We start from the raw sequence: 23,080 nt of genomic DNA, 5'->3' as shown, positions 1-23,080 counted from the left end.
CGAATATCCCCACTACACCAGCTATTGTGACAGTGTTGTAAGTACAACCATTGCATGTTGTATGCCAGCCTCAAGTTTCTCAAGTCGTAATACAACAGCAAATGGTTTCACAACCATGGCTGGTGCAACATCAATAACCGCAATTCCAACAAGCTTACCAAGGACCTGAGCAACAAATCTTTGCAGGTAATGCGCAGCCATATATTCAAAACGGTTATCATCAACCATCCCAAATTGGTTATGCCCAACAACCTTATCAAAGTTATCAGCATCAAATGCATTATGCTGGTACGCAAAGACCCACTGCTTAGGCGATCCCATCTTATCCTGGGTACGCTTCACCGAACCTGAATCAACAATTGCCCTTCGTTGGCCACTTTATAGTTACCAGATCTAAATCGGCTAACGAATGATCCAATCGCTTATGCCCTTGGTGGCCAGTGATTCCTCATAAACTTCCGTCAGATATTCCCAAATTCAATGGAAATTTGGGTGAAGATCCATCGAATCATGTGATGACCTTTCATCTATGGTGTTCCTCCAACACTCTAAATGATGATTCAATTAGGCTTCGCCTTTTTCAGCGAACATTAACTGGTCCGGCAGCAAAATGGTACATCGAATTGCCTAGAGCTTCATTTGATAACTTCAGCGCCCTTGCCACCACCTTTTTAACCCATTTTCAATTACCAATAAGGTACGAAATAGGAACATAGCTTCTTACCAATTTCAAGCAGACGACAGCCACTCACATATCTAATGATATTCATGAGTGGCGACATCGTCGTAGAATGGTAAAAACATATGTTCCTGATCAGCTACTAATTGAATGGTTTATTAAGTCTTTGTTACCTTCTATTACAGAAGATGTGGCAAAGGGAGGAGTCGTCACTGAAGAGAAATTCATTTCTCGTGCGCAATATCTAGACTTGACCTATACTCAATCTGGCACGCTTTATGACAAAATCCTTGATGCCCCTAGACCAAAGTTTTATGTTCCTCCTCCTCCTAAATCAAACAAAGACTCTCATGCCAGTGATGGCGTGATAGGTATGACCAGCACTAAATCGAAAAAGGCTACATCTAAGAAAGCCCGTAAGGTTTCTGGTCAAAATGCAAATGAAGAACTTCTAGCCTTGGAGGTTAATTCCGCGTCGACCGAAAAAGGGAAAGAACCGGAACAACCAGGGGGCAAGAAGAAAGGGAAGAGCAAAAAGAAGAAACAGGAGGATTCGTCTCCTGAAAAATATTCTGCAAACCCTTCTGGGCAAAATAAACACAGTTAGCCATGCCTCATATGCGATGAGGATCATTGGACGAGAGATTGTCCATACAAAGCTGAAGTTAAGAAATTACTTAAGAATTCAAGAACTTCAGCAGTATTGACTGACCCATTTCTGAACCCAAGAACCAATCTGGTTGCTAGCGACAATGCTTCCCCATCCCAAGTGCTTATGTTTTCCATTTCAAAACAGCAAAATGATGCTTTGATATCGACAAGGAATAAAGATTACGGGAATCCACAGCTGTCGAACAACAAGGCTACTGATCAACCTAGTAGTTCGACAACAACCTCGACCAAAGTTGTGCCACCCATCATTCCTGAGCTAACGATAAAGCCACCAAAGGGAGTAGTACACAAATCAACATTTAATCCTCATGCCAAAGCAGCACATAATTATAATATAGTAGAGGACCTAGCCCAATCGTCGTCCGCTATGTCGACACTTGAAGTACTGCAAAATTGCCCCTCCCAAAAGCAGGCTCTATTATCAGCAATAGGTGGGATTGACCCAGTGGATTCCAATCTTGTGGCCTTTAATCATAAAGGATATGAACCTCAGTTACCAACTCAACTCGCTTTCCTCATTCAAGTGAAAGCCCTCAACAAAACTGTTCATCAAACAATTATTGATGAGGGGGCATCTACATGTATTATGTCAATGAGTTGCTGGAAAACTTTAGGATCACCACCCTTATCGTGATTGTCAATGACATTAAAAGCATTCGATGGACGAACATACACTCCATACGGGATTTTGAGTAACTTGCAAGTTGAACTGGGGGGAAGAACAGTAGAAATCGATGTTGAAGTTATCGATGGAAATCTTGATTACAACATCCTACTAGGAAGGCCCTGGATTTATGCTATGGCCGTTGTTGTGTCAACATAATTCAGAAATATTGCATTTCCTTTTCAAGGAGGAATTACAATCGTCGACCAACAAACCTTTCTCCCCAACAGTTCACAAGTTACGAGAAGCATCCCAATGATCCATGGAAGCTCTCATTCACTTCAAAATACTAGAGTAGGCCTGCTAAAATACCCTACATTGATGGTTACTTTCACCCTACCACCTTCGAGTAATCTGGCGAAAGTGGCCACGGTGGAAACCTGCAATATGATATCTTCTATATCTAAAAGATTCAGAAGATTCCTGAACATTTGCTTAGCATGGATCATCGCCATTTTATAAATATTGTAGCAATCAATTTTCTTGGCCTGGGGGGAAAACCCAAGTCAACGCTCATCGAGTGTTTGGATAGATAGGTCTAAGGAATTTGGCACCTCTTCAGATCCTTGGTCGCATGTACATTCTATAAACGAAGGAATCATTCAGTCAATAATGATAGGAGAGGCACCATGGGAAGATTACCACCATCGTTCCCATCTTCCGGATTACCGCGAAAATTATTCCAGTGAACTTAATCATCCTTCAAATTTTGATTTTCTATCAAATACTGTAAATACATTGGATTTCGAGGACGGTTCTTATCTTGTGTCAACCTCATTAAAAAATGAAACAAATCCCTTTCCAAATCAAGTCTTTGATTACGATATCATAAAATCCAGGTCGAGTCTTCCAAAGCTCTCGAAGTTAAACCTTCATTCCAACCACTGCGTTGAATGCAACGAAGCTTGGGGGGCATGCACCTCGATTTTGCATCATTATGCTGGGGGCATGCGAACTTGGCACGAGCAGCTTTACGCAAAGTTCAAGCTCGTTAAAAATTAAACCTAGCAATGCGCATATGTTCCACCAGAGTTTAAACTCATTAAAAAATGAACCCACCTCCGATAAATAACCATTGTGAATGCATTATCATGAGCTTTTGAGCCTTGGTCGTGTTCTTACTATCACCTCCACTCTGTTTTAGCCGATCATATGCCACCATTTGATTGTTTACCCCTTTTGAGGAACATCTACGATGAGTGATTTTGTTAGCCATATTCTCAACACTGCCATGATTGGAAAGTTCCAACCCTCACCTAGAACCAGCTGCTACCCGAAATATCACTCGTTCCTCAAAACGAGTCTCCTTTAAGCTCTTTTCATTTGACTCGTAAAATATGAAAATATCGTCGAGCAATTGGCCTCTCCAGCTCGTTAAAGTGATTGGAAGTGCCATCCCTCCTCTAGATTTTAATCTTTTTGGACCTGAGGGATTATTGCACAAAAATATCGAGCGTTTGTCTTGTTCGACTCGTTAAAACTATCGAAAAGTCATCGCTTTCGCATTGTTTTTATACTTTTTTGGACTTAAGGGATTATACTACGAAAAAGGAATATTGGAGTTTCCTTTCCATCTCTTTTCAGACTATATAAAATTGAAAAGGACAGTTATCCTTGTCATTAAACTCGTTAAAACAATAGCGACAAACTTGTCCATTCAGACAAGAGCGATTTTCACTGTCGCTAGGCTCGTTAAAACATAGCGACGAGTTTGCCCGAAGGGAAAATTATAGAACAAGCATATGTTATCCTCCTCAAGCTTGACAAAAATAAAGAGGTACTGGTCAGAAATGACTGGGCAAAATTGGGAAGAAAACTTGAAGAAACTTTATTGGTAGCAGGTCGCTCTTGAACATCACACTTTCACTCCATCACCATGATTGAGTTGGGTTGGGTTATTCCGTTCACCGGTCATATCACCATTGGTCCACCGTACCATCCACTTTTGGGGCTGACGCTACCAATCCATTTCAGTGTCGTCGATATGTTCAAGAGAAGTTGCTCAGATAATTCACCTACCCAGCTTGTGTCTCATCCGCTGCAATACCTTCACGCTTCATTCTTTCATGACCTCCACCCTGAATCTTGTATCATCAAATCGTTTTCACCTCCACAAAATCATTTGCTCCATTTTGTGTCGTAGATTTGGGATTCATTAATGCCCTCCTATGACGGGTCACTTCTTGTCGACATCAGCTCATTATCCAAGAAGTCGACCTAGGAACAACCCTTTCAGTACTTTGAAGCTTGCATGCCTCAATGGCAAGTTTCTCACTTCCGGCGACATGTCTACATTAATGGCCTTCGACCGAAAGATTTTGCGTGGTGTTCGACGTCGACTCATGTATACACACCACGTGAATTGTACTAAAGTACCTTGAGGGTCATCATCATCATCAGTTATTCATCTCGCGCCTGTTAACAGCTTACATCATCGGCTGTTAATCAGGCGATGTCCTTCCATGTTCGACATCAAAACATCTTTTCACATGGATTGAATTGTACTTTCGGGCGAAGATTGAACGAGTTTTGAAGACCCCGGATCTAGTTTCATCCATCCGGGCTGTGATATATTCAAGAAAATAAAGACATCATTGTTGCACAGATAATCATCCAAACTAAGGGATGATGGCTCTACCAGAATCATCAGTCTGCACACAGACAATTGTCTGTCCTATGCACATGAAAATGAATTTAACAAGCTGAGCATGGGAATGCCCGCCTTAGCTAGATCATGAAAATATTATGAAGATAATGTATTGTATTGTATCTTATTACAGGTCACCTTCCATTTCAAAAAACCTCGAATCATCATTATAAAGCATTTCACTCGACATCAAAAGATTTACGACCTCATTCTTTAGGGGGCAACTGTTATAGATATATTTGGGCACTGCAACCCCAATCACATATGTCCATAAACCAAGGGCTTCTAAATCCCTAAAAGTGTTTTTTCATACCCTAAAGGAGCAAGGTCAACCGATTACATCATCTCCCAAAAGTTCTCGATGAAAAAGCACTCAGAACTGGCCAAAGAGGACCATACAGACTGCCCAGTGCTAAGGGTGTGATGCATCTCACCTGCCACATGCAAAAAGTGTGATGCATACTGGAAATCCCTTCTGTAGGGTGTGATGAGCGAGAGCAAACAAATGGCACAAGCAGTTTGCTAGGTGGAAACCGTGAGAATCTTCTAGAAGCTGCTCATTTGACACTTGCCTCCCTAAATTTTCCCAAGGATGAGTAAGAGATCATGAAATCTCCAAGTGGAACCAATAACTATCAGAGAGATGACACTAATCAAAATTCCAGAAGCTGACTCACCCCCCTGCAAATATCTATATATGGATCCCTCATCCCAAAGATCCAGAGGTTGGAATTTGGTAATTTGCAAAGAAGTGTTGTTGGTTTCTCTTTGAAGACATTGTTGGGTGATATTGCTTTATATGAGGTGAAGAGGGCTTTCAAGCTGGGAGGATGGCACTGGGTCAGACCAAGTGTTTGTAATCCTCTCTTCTACTACTTTTATCAATAAAGATATTTGATTTTTCCTCCATATTCTTGTGTATCTCTGAATATTGTGTTGATATATGCATTTGTATGGTCAATATATATCTGATCCTATATTGTTTACAGTGATAGATCTCTATGCCTTGATGGTATTATGTTGCTGCAATTCTATAGGTGCTCTTTGAAGCGAGACAAGTAAGGAAGCGGTGGCGAGATTCTGTCAAAGGGGAAAGGAAACAAGCAAGGATCTAAGAAAAATACTGAGGTTGGTACTCTCTGCTTCTTTCTCATCTATCTCTCGTAAAGGAAAGCACAAGTCATTTTAGTTTGTTTGTTTCTAAGATAGATTCCCGTCTTAGTGGGACTAGCAGTTCTGAATAGACACTAGTTTTCCTGGTAACAAAATGGTGACTCGGCTCGGGAGGAATTAGTTGGATTGCTTGTATCTATTTGTCTGATTCATAAACCACATATGGAGCCTAAAGTTAAGCCAGCTAACCTTCGAACTGTATTTGCTATGCAAGTGAAAGTAGATCAACGCTGCTTCAGTAAATCTCCGGGTTTGTTTATGAACTTAACAATTGACTTGCAAACATCCTAAGTGCCCTAGAGGTAGCTCAAGTAACCTCATTAGATCAGCCCCTATACTTTTTATTTACTAACTATCATTAGCTCGGCCTAAATCCCTGAACTAAGCTGCAAACTGTGACCAAAAACCAAGTTAAAGTCTCGTCCCTGGACCATCGCACCTTATCTTCTTGGTAATCTGGATGCATCACAACTCCAGTGTGCAGTAGATGAGATGCATCCTTGTTTCCCTGTGTTACAAGTGTGATGATCAGATAAGACTGTTTTTGCCTCCAGATTTTGGTCTTTTCTTCACTGTCTTCAGGTTTAGGAGTTTGCATTTTGTGATCAGTAGACCACTATTGAAACCCCCTTCCATTGCATCATCCAACCTCCATTGTACAAATATTTGTGAATGTTTTTATGTATTTTTCACCATTCACAGTTCTCATTTACAAAATGGTAGCTTAATTGGACTGTCGTCTTTTGATTTGAAAGTGTCGCAAGTGTCGTTTTCAGTCAAGGAAAAGAATCCTATTTTTGATAGTCGATTACACTGTTACTCTTGTATTTGATCTGAATTAATAGTATTTCAAGTGTCGAAAGTAGTTTTCAATTCAAAAACGCAAAGTGTCGTCTTGTCTCCTTTTCGTTTTTTGAAAAGAAAATCATTAGTACTATCACTTTTAAAGAAGATATAATTCAAATTTGTACTTAGCATTCTTTTTGTCATTCACACATTAAGAAAGCAGAAAACAAATAAATGCATGTGCATTTGCATTTAGACTGCTTGTTGATTTTGATTTAGGACAGTTCATCTAGTGTGTGCTCTCTGCTCTATGTTGAAAGGATTTCGTTTCTCCTTCCTTAGTAGCTAGGATTTTCATTGCAAAAAGAAGAGTAAATGACTGTTTATAATCTTAGATTGCATATTTAGGAATTGTATATCTACATCACGCGGTGAACCTTAAAGGCAAACTTCTTAAGAAAGATCAACTGTAAAATAAATTCAATGAACATAAAAACGCTTTGGAACCTAACGCACAACATATAGACGTAGAGACGTATTCCGGCATCGTAAAGCCTAGTAACTGTCGCTTTCATTGTAGGTTGGGTGATTCCTCCTCTTTGAGACGACAAGTGCCAGTACGGACTTGTGTCCCACGTACCGTCGAGTATATATTGGGAGACCACAATAGGCTATATCCTTTATCCTTAAGAAGCCGTGTCTGCCGCCCTATCGATCGCAATGCACTAAACACAGCATTCGGGAAGATTGACTATCGTACCGTAAAAAGTATTCTGCAGTTTTGTGATTGGTTTGGTAATCCCTCGATCTATATTTCCAAAGTAGTCTATTTTGTTCTTTTTCAGACTCCTTAAAGGAAAAGGTCCATCTGAGCACTTGTCACTTCAGGTTCATTAAAAATCGAAGGCGACTAGAGTCATCTTTACCTTTTTCTCGACTCTTAAAAATTGAAAAAGCAAGTTGTGTCAAAGCGTCTAAAATTCATTTAATTTGGAATAACATTTTCCCCTCTTATTTTGAGTTGATCAAATAATCCGCAATTGTGGAAGAAATTCAATCAAAACCCTGTCGTTCGCTGATACTGACGAGTCAGCAATCTTTGACTCCAAAAACGAAACCATTCCGAGCCAAGTGAACTCGTTTCACTGGGTCAAAGTCTCCTGGTTTGTTTGAAACTTGTGTTTCAACATCCTCTGAGACTCTAGTTACTCCAACCATTTCTGGTATCCCTGCCTCTACAGAAGAAGTTCCGCAATTACAAGAGGACAGTAGAATTGATCCTAGTGTAACAGTAAACACTTCTATTCCTGAACCAGCTCCATCTAGGGTTGATTCGGAAGGTCTTACCCCTCCAACATCAATCACTGTAGAATCTATACCTTCTTCGGCACTAGAAATATTTTACGGACCTGACGGTCTACCTCTTCCACCCTGATTGATTGATATAGAAGAGATTACGGAGGATCTTCCATCCAGTACTCCATCGCATTTTGGAACTGGGATCCACCTATATCCTTCTACTTCAGAAGTTAGAACTCCTTCATCGCAAGTTCATGTAGCATCGCTAGGAAGTCTTTTGGATAGACTCGATATGTCTGGACAATCATCAACATCTAGGACTATGTCATCTGATACAGCGGTAGCAGAAACTCCTGCGACCACTCCGACAATGTTCGCTGGAATACCATCTGTCCCAACTAGCTCTCAACCGCTAGATGGAGTCCACTTAGGGACTATTTCAACAGTATGGTCTGTTCCTGTTTTTTCTTCCGGAATAATATCTGGAATTTCTTATGTTGAGTCTCAGCAAATTGATCCTTCACAACAGTATCAATTTGGCCAGTCTGGTCTCCAAAGGCCAATCTTTCCTGTCAACACTGGATTTCCGCCGTATGGGGGGCAGTATGCCCTTTCATTGTTCCCTCCAGGAGAAAAACCATATGATAGTTGTCAACCAAATTCGGGTCAAAATGGAATCACATCCAGTGGTTGGGTGTCAATACTGCCTCAACAACCAATAATTGTATACTCAATGCAACCGAGTCTACTTGTGTCGAATATCCCCACTACACCAGCTATTGTGACAGTGTTGCAAGTACAAGCATTGCATGTTGTATGCCAGCCTCAAGTTTCTCAGGTCGTAATACAACAGCCTCTTGTCTCCATGATGCAACCGCAATCGCCGGTTAGTGGCTCCTTAACTGGAGCGACTCAAGCTCAAACGGGTATTATTACCCCTCATCTTGGTCAAACATCCAGTATTGGACAACAGCAAATGGTTTCACAACCATGGCTGGTGCAACATCAATAACCGCAATTCCAACAAGCTTACCAAGGACCTGAGCAACAAAGCTTTGCAGGTAATGGGCAGCCATATATTCAAAACGGTTATCATCAACCATCCCAAATTGGTTATGCCCAACAACCTTATCAAAGTTATCAGCATCAAATACATTATGCTGGTACGCAAAGACCCACTGCTTAGGCGATCCCATCTTATCCTGGGTACGCTTCACCGAACCTGAATCAACAATTGCCCTTCGTTGGCGACTTTAGAGTTACCAGATCTAAATCGGCTAACTAATGATCCAATCGCTTATGCCCCTTGGTGGCCAGTGATTCCTCATAAACTTCCGTCAAATATTCCTAAATTCAATGGAAATTTGGGTGAAGATCCATCGAATCATGTGATGACCTTTCATCTATGGTGTTCCTCCAACACTCTAAATGATGATTCAATTAGGCTTCTCCTTTTTCAGCGAACATTAACTGGTCCGGCAGCAAAATGGTACATCTAATTGCCTAGAGCTTCATTTGATAACTTTGGCGCCCTTGCCACCACCTTTTTAACCCATTTTCAATTACCAATAAGGTACGAAATAGGAACAAAGCTTCTTACCAATTTCAAGCAGACGGCAGACACTCACATATCTTATCATATTCATGAGTGGCGACATCATCGTAGAATGGTAAAAACATATGTTCCTGATCAGCTACTAATTGAATGGTTTATTAATTCTTTGTTACCTTCTATTACAGAAGATGTGGCAAAGGGAGGAGTCGTCACTGAAGAGAAATTCATTTCTCGTGCGCAGTTTCTAGACTTGATCTATACTCAGTCTGGCACGCTTTATGACAAAATCCATGATGCCCCTAGACCAAAGTTTTCTGTTCCTCCTCCTCCCAAATCAAACAAAGACTCTCATGCCAGTGATGGCGTGATATGTACGACCAGCACGAAATCGAAAAAGGCTACATCTAAGAAATCCCGTAAGGTTTCTGGTCAAAATGCAAATGAAGAACTTCTAGCCTTGGAGGTTAATTCCGTGTCGACCGAAAAAGGCAAAGAACCGAAGCAACCAGGGGGCAAGAAGAAAGGGAAGAGCAAAAAGAAGAAACAGGATGATTCGTCTCCTGAAAAATCTTCTGCATATCCTTCTGGGAAAAATAAACACAGTTAGCCATGCCTCATATGCGATGAGGATCATTGGACGAGAGATTGTCCATACAAAGCTGAAGTTAAGAAAATACTTAAGAATTCAAGAACTTCAGCAGTATTGACTGACCCATTTCTGAACCCAGGAACCAATCTGGTTGCTAGCGACAATGCTTACCCATCCCAAGTGCTTATGTTGTCCATTTCAAAATAGTAAAATTATGCTTTGATATCGACAAGGAATAAAGGTTACGGGAATCCACAGCTGTCGAACAACAAGGCTACTGATCAACCTAGTAGTTCGACAACAACTTCGACCAAAGTTGTGCCACCCATCATTCCTGAGCTAACGATAAAGCCACCAAAGGGAGTAGTACACAAATCAACATTTAATCCTCATGCCAAAGCAGCACAGAATTATAATATAGTAGAGGACCTGGCCCAATCACCGTCCGCTATGTCGACACTTGAAGTACTGCAAAATTGCCCCTCCCAAAAGCAGGCTCTATTATCAGCAATAGGTGGGATTGACCCAGAGGATTCCAATCTTGTGGCCTTTAATCATAAAGGATATGAACCTCAGTTACCAGCTCAACTCGCTTTCCTCATTCAAGTGAAAGCCCTCAACAAAACTGTTCATCAAACAATTATTGATGAGGGGGCATCTACATGTATTATGTCAATGAGTTACTGGAAAACTTTAGGATCACCACCCTTGTCGTGATTGTCAATGAAATTAAAAGCATTCGATGGACGAACATACACTCCATACGGGATTTTGAGTAACTTGAAAGTTGAACTGGGGGGAAAAACAGTAAAAATCGATGTTGAAGTTATCGATGGAAATCTCGATTACAACATCCTACTAGGAAGGCCCTGGATTTATGCTATGGCCATTGTTGTGTCGACATAATTCAGAAAAATTGCATTTCCTTTTCAAGGAGGAATTACAATCGTCGACCAACAAACCTTTCTCCCCAACAGTTCACAAGTTACGAGAAGCATCCCAGTGATCCATGGAAGCTCTCATTCGCTTCAAACTATCGGAGTAGGCCTGCTAAAATACCCTACATTGATGGTTACTTTCACCCTACCACCTCCGAGTAATCTGGCGAAAGTGGCCACGGTGGAAACCTGCAATATGATATCTTCTATATCTAAAAGATTCAGAAGATTCCTGAACATTTTGTCAGCAAAGATCATCGCCATTTTAGAAATATTGTAGCAATCAATTTTCTTGGCCTGGGGGGAAAACCCAAGTCAACGCTCATCGAGTGTTTGGATAGATAGGTCTAAGGAATATGGCACCTCTTCAGATCCTTGGTCGCATGTACATTCTATAGATGAAGGAATCATTCAGTCAATAATGGTAGGAGAGGCACCATGGGAAGATTACCACCATCATTCCCATCTTCCGGATTACCACGAAAATTATTCCAGTGACCTTAATCATCCTTCAAATTTTGATTTTCTATCAAATACTGTAAATACAGTGGATTTTGAGGACGGTTCTTATCTTGTGTCAACCTCATTAAAAAATGAAACAAATCCCTTTCCAAATCGAGTCTTTGGTTACGATCTCATAAAATCCAGGTCGAGTCTTTCAAAGATCTCTAAGTTAAACCTTCATTCCAACCACTGCGTTGAATGCAACGATGCTTGGGGGCATGCACCTCGATTTTGCATCATTATGCTGGGGGCATGCGAACTTGGCACGAGCAATTTTACGCAAAGTTCAAGCTCGTTAAAAATTAAACCTAGCAATGAGCATATGTTCCACCATAGTTTAAACTCATTAAAAAATGAACCCACCTCCGGTAAATAACCATTGTGAATGCATTATCATGAGCTTTTGAGCCTTGGTCGTGTTCTTACTATCACCTCCACTCTGTTTTAGCCAATCATATGCCACCATTTGATTGTTTACCCCTTTTGAGGAACAACTACAACGAGTGATTTTGTTAGCCATCTTCTTAACACTGCCATGATTGGAAAGTTCCAACCCTCACCTGGAACCAGCTGCTACCCGAAATATCACTCGTTCCTCAAAAACGAGTCTCCTTTAAGATCTTTTCATCTGACTTGTAAAATATGAAAAGATCGTCGAGCAATTGGCCTCTCCAGCTCGTTAAAGTGATTGGAAGTGCCATCCCTCCTCTAGATTTTAATATTTTTGGACCTGAGGGATTATTGCACAAAAAGATCAAGTGTTTTTCATGTTCGGCTCGTTAAAACTATCGAAAAGTCATCACTTTCACATTGTTTTTATACTTTTTTGGACTTAAGGGATTATACTACAAAAAAGGAATATTGGAGTTTCCTTTCCATCTCTTTTCAGACTCTATAAAATTGAAAAGGACCGAGTTATCCTTGTCATTAAACTCGTTAAAACAATGGCGACAAACTTGTCCATTCATACAAGAGCGAGTTTCACTGTCACTAGGCTCGTTAAAACATAGCGACGAGTTTGCCCGAAGGGAAAATTATAGAACAAGCATATGTTATCCTCCTCAAGCTTGACAAAAATAAAGAGGTACTGGTCAGAAATGACTGGGCAAAATTGGGAAGAAAACTTGAAGAACTTTATTGGTAGCAGGTCGCTCTTGAACATCACACTTTCACTCCATCACCATGATTGAGTCGGGTTGGGTTATTCCGTTCATTGGTCATATCACCATTGGTCCACCATACCATCCACTTTTAGGGGTGACGCTACCAATCCATTTCAGTGTCGCCGATATGTTCAAGAGGAGTTGCTCAGATAATTCACCTACCCAGCTTGTGTCTCATCCGCTGCAATACCTTCACGATTCATTCTTTCATGACCGCCACCCTGAATCTTGTATCATCAAATCGTTTTCACCTCCACGAAATCATTTGCTCCATTTTGTGTCGTAGATGTGGGATTCATTAATGCCCTCCTATGACGGGTCACTTCTTGTCGACATCAGCTCATTGTCCAAGAAGTCGACCTAAGAACAACCCTTTCAGTACTTTGAAGCTTGCATGCCTCAATCGCAAGTTCCTCACTTCCGGTGACAGGTCTACATTAATGGCCTTCCACCGAAAGATTTTGCGTGGTGTTCGACATCAACTCATGTATACACACCACATGAATTGTACTACAGTACCTTGAGGGTCATCATCATCATCGGTGATTCATCTCGCGCCTGTTAACAGCTTACATCATCGGCTGGTAATCAGATGATGTCCTTCCATGTTCGACATCAAAACATCTTTTCACATGGATTGACTTGTACTTTCGAGCGAAGATTGAACGAGTTTTGAAGACCCCGGATCTAGTTTCATCCATCCGGGCTGTGATATATTCAAGAAAATAAAGACATCATTGTTGCACAGATAATCATCCAAACTAAGGGATGATGACTCTACCAGAATCATCAGTCTGCACACAAACAATTTTCTGCCCTATAAACATGAAAATGAATTTATCAAGCTGAGCATGGGAATGCCCGCCTTAGCTAGATCATGAAAATATTATGAAGATAATGTATTGTATTGTATCTTATTACAAGTCACCTTCCAGTTTGAAAAACCTCGGATCCTCATTATAAAGCATTTCACCCGACATCAAAAGATTTACGACCTCATGCTTTAGGGGGCAACTGTTATAGATATATTTGGGAACTCCAACCCCAATCACATATGTCCATAAACCAAGGGCTTCTAAGTCCCTAAAAGTGTTGTTTCATACCCTAAAGGAGCAAGGTCAGCCGATTACATCATCTCCCAAAAGTTCTCCATGAAAAACCACTCAGAACTGGTCAAAGCAGGACCATACAGACTGCCCAGTGCTAAGGGTGTGATGCATCTCACCTGCCACATGCAAAAAGTGTGATGCATACTGGAAATCCCTTCTGTAGGGTGTGATGAGCGAGAGCAGACAAATGGCACAAGCAGTTTGCTAAGTGGAAACCCTGAGAATCTTCTAGAAGCTGCTCATTTGACACTTGCCTCCCTGAATTTGCCCAAGGATGAGTAAGAGATCATGAAATCTCCAAGTGGAACCAATAACTATCAAAGAGATGACACTGATCAAAATTCCAGAAGCTGACTCACCCCCCTGCAAATATCTATATATGGGTCCCTCATCCCAAAGATCTAGAGGTTGGAATTTAGTAATTTGCAAAGAAGTGTTGTTGGTTTCTCTTTGAAGACATTGTTGGGTGATCTTTCTTTGTATGAGGTGAAGAGGGCTTTCAAGCTGGGAGGATGGCACTGGGTCAGACCAAGTGTTTGTAATCCTCTCTTCTACTACTTTTATCAATAAAGATATTTGAGTTTTCCTCCATATTCTTGTGTATCTCTTAATATTGTGTTGATATATGCATTTGTATGGTCAATAGATATCTGATCCTATATTGTTTACAGTGATAGATCTCTATGCTTTGATGGTATTATGTTGCTGCAATTCTATAGGTGCTCTTTGAAGCGGGACAAGTAAGGAAGCGGTGGCGAGATTCTGTCAAAGGGGAAAGGAAACAAACAAGGATCTAAGAAAAATACTGAGGTTGGTACTCTATACTTCTTTCTCATCTATCTCTCGTAAAGGAAAGCATAAGTGACTTTAGTTTGTTTGTTTCTAAGATACCTACCCGTCTTAGTGGGACTAGCAGTTCTAAATAGACACTAGTTTTCCCGGTAACAAAATGGCGACTCAGTTGGGGAGGAATTAGTTGGATTGCTTGTATCTATTTGTTTGATTCATAAACCACATATGGAGCCTAAAGTTAAGCCAGCTAGCCTTCGAACTGTATTTGCTATGCAAGTGAAAGTAGATCAACGTTGCTTCAGTCAATCTCCGGGTTTGTTTATGAACTTAACAATTGACTTGCAAACATCCTAAGTGCCCTAGAGGTAGCTCAAGTAACCTCATTAGTTTAGCCCCTGTAATGCCCCACTTAAATCTTACCCTACAAATTATGTTAATATTTACATTATCTGAAAATATTGAGAAATATTGGTCTAAAATAAATTTATGATTTCCATTATTCAAATTCCCCACTTACCTTCTCAATTTGAATATTGTGTAGGATATGGTCTCCTTCCATTAATTCAAAATATATTTATTCATTCACACACCCCAATGTACCCTCACATTTACTAAGGAGAAGACATGGTCCTCTCCATGTAAGCACATTTCACATTCCCCAATGTACCCTCACATTTAATTGGGAGAAGACATAGTCCTCTCCATCTTATCATCAATATATATATTTATTCATTTCACATTCCCCAATGTACCCTCACATTTACTAAGGAGAAGACAAAGTCCTCTCCATCTTATCATCAATATATATTTATTCATTTCACATTCCCCAATGTACCCTCACATTTACTAAGGAGGAGACATGGTCCTCCCCATGTAATTACACTTCACATTCCCAAATGTACTTTTCAGATTTAATTGGGAGAAGACATGATCCTTTCCCATTAAATTCTCAATTTTAAATTCATATCACAATTCCAAATGTACTCTAGCTTAGAAGAGAAGTCAACCAAGGATGGGTGAGAGTTAATGACATTAATGAGAGGTGGTTGAGGAAAGAGGGTATAAAAGGGAAGGGGGAAGGAAGAAGGGGGGGAGTTGGAGTTTTGCTTAGGATTGTGGGGGTTGGTTGTGATTGTTTGGCCTTGTTATGATTTTTGGGAGACCTTGGAAATCTGTGGAGGTTTCTTGGGTTTGATAGGAGGAAAGTATCATTATCTAGTTTTGCACATTCTTCTTGAGGACACACTATATCTGGTTGGACTTGGGCATGGAGGGCTAGGGAACCTGTGGAGGTTTCCTGGGCTAGGAATTTATTTCCTAGTTGGCTGGGAGGTAAATCCGGTTGGGTCGGCCAGAAGGAGCGTTCAGCTGGAGCTATCAGACAAAGGTATCATCATCAACCGCTGGAACAGGTATTTTTCCATGGACTACCCTTGTTAAGTTGATATCAATGGAATGCTCACCTTAATTTATGTTGCTTATGATAAAATGATAAGATGTTAAATGTTTTAAGCTATGTGAAGAGGTCAGCAAGCTCCTTTTATTATTTATGAATTAACAGGAAAATAGATCTGTTAGTGTACAACGGAATAGAGGCTCTAATAATAGGATTCAGGTCCTTACACATGGTATCAGAGCTTTAGTTCATAATCTGGGCCCAAAACCCACTAAACCCAAATTCCGCTGTAAGAAATTGGTAACCCTCATAAGGACTCATAATTCTAATATATAGATTCTTCAAATTTGCCTCCAAAGCCCATCTTGCACCCATTTACAGGTCTTAAATTGCCGCATCATAAACCTGATTTCTGGACTTGAAAATGCGGTATGAGCGCCTCTCAGAGTATGGTATCGGTGTCTGTCTAACTATTTATGAAATTGCAAACATAGAGAGGCGAGTGGCGAAGATATAGAGTCCAGGTTTAAACAATGGAAGTTATTAGAACCCCGCATTGTTTTATGGAGGGCAGCCATTTCTTAACGGAGAACCTGATTGAGATGAAAAGCCTTCGACATCATGGATTCTCAGGGCAGAAATCAGTGATTTCGTGATGAAATTGCGCTGGTTCGATTATCTGCTAGTCTTCTCCAAAACGAGCAAATAAAAATTTGAGGTGGGTAGCACTCCTCCCGCATGTTTTGTCATGACAATCAATAATGCAATCAATGTTGCAATCTATATTAATCATGAATATGTATGATATGAGTGGCTGTCTGTTGTCTGTGAATCTGGTTTTGTTTGCATTAACTCTTTATGGAATAAATTTCCCATATTTCATTGCCTGCGTTGGGTGGCATGGAAATACCGCACAAACAGCACAGTACTCGACCCGCGGTCTGCTGTACTGTAAACATATCGGCCATTGGACCCTCGGCCATTTCTACAGCGTTTTAGACAAATAAACAGTCAAAACAAAGGTCTGACAACTATCTCGATCAAATCTCTTACCTCTGATGTATAATCACTTGGACTCCTTCCTTGAAATTTATCTTTGTATTCTCGATCAAATCTCTTGCCTCTGATTTATAGTCGCTTTGTACTCCTTCCTTCCTTTGAATTTGATATCTGTTTGCTGCTTCTGAGGGGGTTTTGAATTTGATGACAAAACCCTGATTGGATTCCTCAAAATGTGAAAGGAAAGATATTAGCCTCTATCCAACAGGAGTGAACAACCAAAACAGATCGACGGTCCTCAACCTCGAACCCCTGCTACCGTACACAAATTCCTGGAAGGTTTCAGAAATGCGTGGTTAGAATCTTCAGTTCATCCTAACAGTTTACTGCGGCATATTGGAACCTAACAGCTAGAAATGAAAAGCTTCGACTTACTCTCAAAACTGCCTAGTCTGACCTATACGCAGAAACTGAAACACATCACGCATTAATCCCTCACTCTTTATAATAATTAAGTTACTTTGCATGAAACTACTCAATAGGGATGATTTTCTCATCCAGCCATTGTATCCATATGACCATGACAAGTGGCTTTTCTCTGCCTTCTGAATTTCATCATCTTCCTTTGAATTGAGGAAGTATAACATCAACTGCTGTATAAGGAATAAGTAGTGCTGCTATATCAAGGATATCCAGTTTTAAATCATCTATTGAGATGAGCGATTTGCCGAAACCTTTCCTAACCAGGATATTCCTTTATGTTGTATTCCTCCAAAAACTTGTCACACAATTACCTCTGTACTTCATCAAAAGTCTTTTGCGCAAGATGTCAAGGACGAAGTGTTAGATCTGTCCTTAAATTCATCCGACTGTCTAGAACTTACACATCTTGTTCACAACTTCGATTGTGAACAAGATCCATTGTCAATGCTTCTGTTAGAGTTTTTGAATATTATCACTACTGATGAAAAGTAATAAAGTAATATAGATCGTTGAACTAAAATGAATTGACTGAGCTGTCATACACACAGTTGTGATGCCATCTTACATAAGAAGTCAACCATGTTATTGTCAGCCAAGATGAGAATGGCAAAGATCAATCATACCACTGAGATGGTATACCACTGTGATGCCAATATAGCTGCCACTGAGATGCTATAACCACAGTGATACCAAGCGAAGAGGAATAACATAGTGATGCCATACGTAGAACAATGAGAGGAGGGTTGAGCCTTTTCTTTCAATCTTGACGCATTACCAGGAATTTTGAACTGTCTTAGAAAGTTGAAAAGTTACAGATGGAGTATAACCTTTGACTACTTATGGATGGAATTAACACTTTTACAACATATGGATTACCTCATTACCTTAGAACCACCTGTAAATGTGCTCAACGAAGTCCTTAAAAGAACGCAGTAAGCTACAAGCCCATAAGCCCTTTCAAAGTTTGTCTGCTCGCCAAATCGTTTAAGTTCCTTAAGGCCATACGTGATTTCAGAGAGAGAACAATGAACTCTTCTTTTGTTAGTGCCAATATTGGTCGGTCTACTGAAGGTATATATGCTAAGAATAATTGTACTAAGATAAGGATCCGCAAAGAATAGAGCATGGCTTCAAATAATCCTTCTTACACCTAATCTTTGCTCTTCTTGAATTAATTGCCACTGAAAGTTCATCAGAAAGATACAGAGTACAAGATCTCATGAATTAAGCTATCTAAGATCTGAAACAATCATGTTCACAAGTTCATTTGTGAACAAGACTACTGCATAGCACAGTCACTACTGCATGGCACAGTCATGGTCATACGAGCTGTAACATAGCTATCATCACTGGTTCAAAACTGTAACTATATATATTTGACAAGTATCCCAACTTATCCAAACTGATCTACACATAATTACATAGGAGACTATATGCAATGGCAACTTATCAGAGACCAAACCTAACAGTGATGACACTTTCAACAAGGTTTCTGAGTTGCCATACCATCGTAATAACTGCTTCACTGAGATGTCGATGTGCTGAGATACAAATATCAATACTACAAATCGATATTACTATGATGTCACTGTTATCAGTTCTAATGATATTACTAATGATAAATTAGAGAATCAGAATTATCAAAAACATCACATCTCCCTCTGAATATTGGGAAAGCAAGCTTGCCCATAACCATCAAGTCATTTGCAACCTGCTATAAACCCTTTGGTCCATGAACTATAATTATCCAATCATAATTATGCAACTCTTTTGCAGTTCATCCGAGTCATTAAACTCAACTGTCATGACTTGCTTTCCTATATAATAAAAATAAAAATAAAATAAAATTAAAATTAAAAAAAATAAAAATAAAATAAAAATAAAAAATAAAAATAAAAAAAAAAAAAAAATAAAAAAAAAAAAAATCAGACAAGCAAAATCATCAGGGATTTTACACCTCCTTCTGAAGTCTTGTTGTAGATTGATTATGGTCCTTCTTCAACCAAGAAGAAGAAATCTTCTCATGAGATTATCTCAACACAATTATTGCAAATACTGATATGCAATGAAAGTAATAAAAATGATAAGAGTGAAGTACAATATCAAAGTAAGAAATAGGAGTTAGTTCAAATTTCAAGACAACAACGAGAGAAATAACTAAGTAGTGAGAATACTTGTACTCCCAAGCTTGGATTGCACATTCATGCATTACAAGAATCTTATATCAAGCAATCAAGAGACTTAGACCCAATACCGAAGTCAAAAGTGTCTCTCTTTGGAACCATGACACATTCTGCCAATGTCTTATCCTTCAATCTTCATATATAATCCGCATGTTTCCATTGAAACTCTCAACAATGAAATGCATTACAAGAATCTTATAATAGCAAGCATCAAGAGACTTAGGCCCAATACCCTACTCAAAAGTGTCTCTGTTTGGTACCGTGACACCTTTTGTCAGTGTCTTATATTAAGGTCATTCATTAGGAACCCCGAGATGGTTATTAGACGCACAATATCTGCATCAGTATGCAGGGGAATTTCCCATGCATAATCGCGGTATATATTATTCAGCAACATTTGTCAGCCTTCATAATAAAATACGAATATATCCTACAAAGTTACAAACATAATAGCATAATACCTTGAAACACACATGTCTAGAATCTATAGTAACCAGATTTCTAAAACGTCAAACACCGCATTTTCAAATGCAAATTTTCAAATTTAATAGAATAGTGAACAAGTGTAGATAATGGTCTCCACAATGTACTAAAACGTGTAATATCAATATGATTACAAGAGAAGGGGAAACTCTTATTTATACAAAAGGAGGGACTGATATGGGGTGCTTAGGCTCTTACGTATTGAATTAATCATACACACACTAATTATCAGTTTGAAGCCTTATTTTACATTGCTGGTTTTGTGCAAAATATTAATAACTAGTGGTTGGAGCATTATTACAAAAGATGAACATACCCATAAAATAGTTGTTTTACGTCAATTTATCTGCATGATAAAAAGGTTGTGATAAGGTTCAAAGGTTGTGAACCTGTTGCCATATCAACTCCCAGGGCAATGCAATCCTGTGTTAGTGCTAGAGGCACCCAAGCTCACATCTCAACATCATAACTCCATCCTCCCCACCTTGTCTAACCATCTAACTCCACCTCTCGTTTCTACACCGAAAGTGCTGGAACACATTTCAAAACATCTTGAAACATTTCAAGGGAATTTCATGATTTGAAAATGCAGGCCCATGTTTCCAACAGCATTATAAAAACTGCAAAGATGAAAAAGGCATTGGGAAGTTGAATTAAGTGTTAAAAGCTGAATTAAGTGTTAAAAGAGTCGGTAATTAAATAATATACGTGAGAATGATAAAAGAAATAAACGAGTACAATGGAGTGCTCGATTAGTTATAGTACTTGTCCTATAAATAATTGTCTTTGAGGTTGTGTGCAGCTAAAATTGTGTAGCAGCTCATATTTTATTTCTGGGTGAGATTTTAATGTGCTCTATGTTACCTATAAATGCAATAAAAATTAAGTTACTTTAATTCCTTCTCATACTTATTTACTGAAAGGATATATTTTATTTTCTTGGTGAGATTTTAATTTGCGCTCTATGTTAACTATAAGTTATTTGCTCATTTTAATTTGCTCTAAAAAGATTAAGTTATTTATTGAGAGAATAAGTATGTATTAGAGAAGGAAGGTGTTCTTACAGCCAGGGTGGGAAAGATAAATAAAATGAAAAAAAATTGAGGTTTATTGTTTGTTACGTAAAAAGAAAGAGTTACTCTTAAAAAGAAGAAGATAAAATTGATCTATCTTAACTCCAAATCTTTTTAGCAGTGAGAGATTTGTACCTAGAAAATCTAGTGTTTAATAGATCAGGTTGGTTTAATAAATATGAGCATACCACTCATGTTAATGCAACTTACTTATAGAGATTTATGCATTGTTCCACCAAGAACAGGGAAATACATCTGAGAGAAATGTGAAAGGAACCCCCAAATTCTACCCAATGTAGGTGTCTCTGATTAAAATGTTAAGAATTTGAAATTAAAATATATAAAAAGTAAATAATTGTAACCGTGTTATGATGTAACATAACATAGTAATCACAATTCACAAAATATCTATCACCATTATAGTTCTCAGTGTATTTACAAAACTCAAGATCCAAGTCTTAAGATTACTCATGCAAGAACATGCCAAAAGAACCATTGATCAGGGCAATGCACCACTAGTTTGCGATTCTCAACAGTCAGCGACTGCAGAAGGGAATAAAGACCAACTATAGGAATGCTCAGTGGCACACCAACCAATCCAAATTGTGCTTCATCAAGTCCATCTAACTGTACATTAAGTTTACATTCCCTTTATTTTTTATTTTTCCTTTTTCCTGTAAACAGTAAACTTTGGTAAAAAGGGAGCATGGAAGCATCAGTCTTTTTAGGAGATGTTCCCCATTGTATCCCTTTGCATTCCCAAATCAGACATGGAAACCATTTCCTTGAAGTACTTTTTGGGAGCACAGGAGACACATCCCCTGCTCTCGGAAGCCATCCCTCTCTAATACCAGATTTATGATTCTCTTCAGACAAAGAAGCTTACTTTAAATATAGAAGCAGGTTGCATATTTATAGCACTGAACCAATAGCATTGCTTCTACACAATTACTTTTAAACATCTTGAATTTTTATATACTGAAATGCTGTATTAAAGGAAGTGAATAAAATATCTTAGTTTCTTAAGGAGAAGTTGAAGTAATGAGTAAATAGACTTTCCATTTCAGGAAATATGTTGCCAGATATACATAGAACATTCGTTCATATTTATCTTGAAACAAATATGAGACAGAAAGCTTTTGGTTTCTCATACGTTTAAGTGAAATTTGTAGAAACCCAAAATATTAACAATCAGAAGACATACTCAGAGGGCATAACCAGGAAGTCTATAAATGTAAAACCTCATGGTAAATTTGTGCTTGATACAGAAAGCCTTTTGGGTGTGGTATTATCCACAGCTGCTAAGGAATTTTAGATGAGGTTGGATATTGCACCTTAAAAAAAATGCTTGAATACAGGAATATAGAAATTTGGTTTGAATAAAATAAGAGAATATTTGATCATAAAAAAAATTGGAAATTACCCTCAGATGTGTGGTCTAGTGGTGAGCAGTGAGGTGATTGGGCTTGTATGAATGTGGAGTTGTGTTCAAAACTCCCAAAGTGGGTGCATTATGTTATTCTCTTAAGGTCTTCTATTATTTGCATGATGATCCCCTTTGCATGCAGAAGTTTCGTTCTTATAGATTGGGGGAAGGACTTCCAAGTGCCATTTCAAATGTACATGCCTTCCATATGTCATTACTAATGTACATGCTTTACATGTGTCTTCAATTATATGAATGCATGACAAGTTTCATATCATGCTTTACAGATGCCTCTTCAAGTGCTAGTCACAACAATTGCAACAGGTGTCATTTGTGATTAAACAAATGCCATAACCACATTTAAAGAACCAAAGGTGGTGTAACAAATATCTAGGATAAACTATGATCCTCGTCAAGTCCTTACTTATATTTTTCGACACCAGTGTATCCAAACTCAGCATTCTTAC

The sequence above is a fragment of the Pinus tabuliformis genome, chromosome 8, assembly GCF_031772625.1.
Source record: "Pinus tabuliformis cultivar Carrire ecotype Pingquan chromosome 8, CPIR1, whole genome shotgun sequence".
In the NCBI taxonomy this organism is placed as follows: Eukaryota; Viridiplantae; Streptophyta; class Pinopsida; order Pinales; family Pinaceae; genus Pinus; species Pinus tabuliformis.
This window is presented reverse-complemented; position numbering follows the sequence as displayed.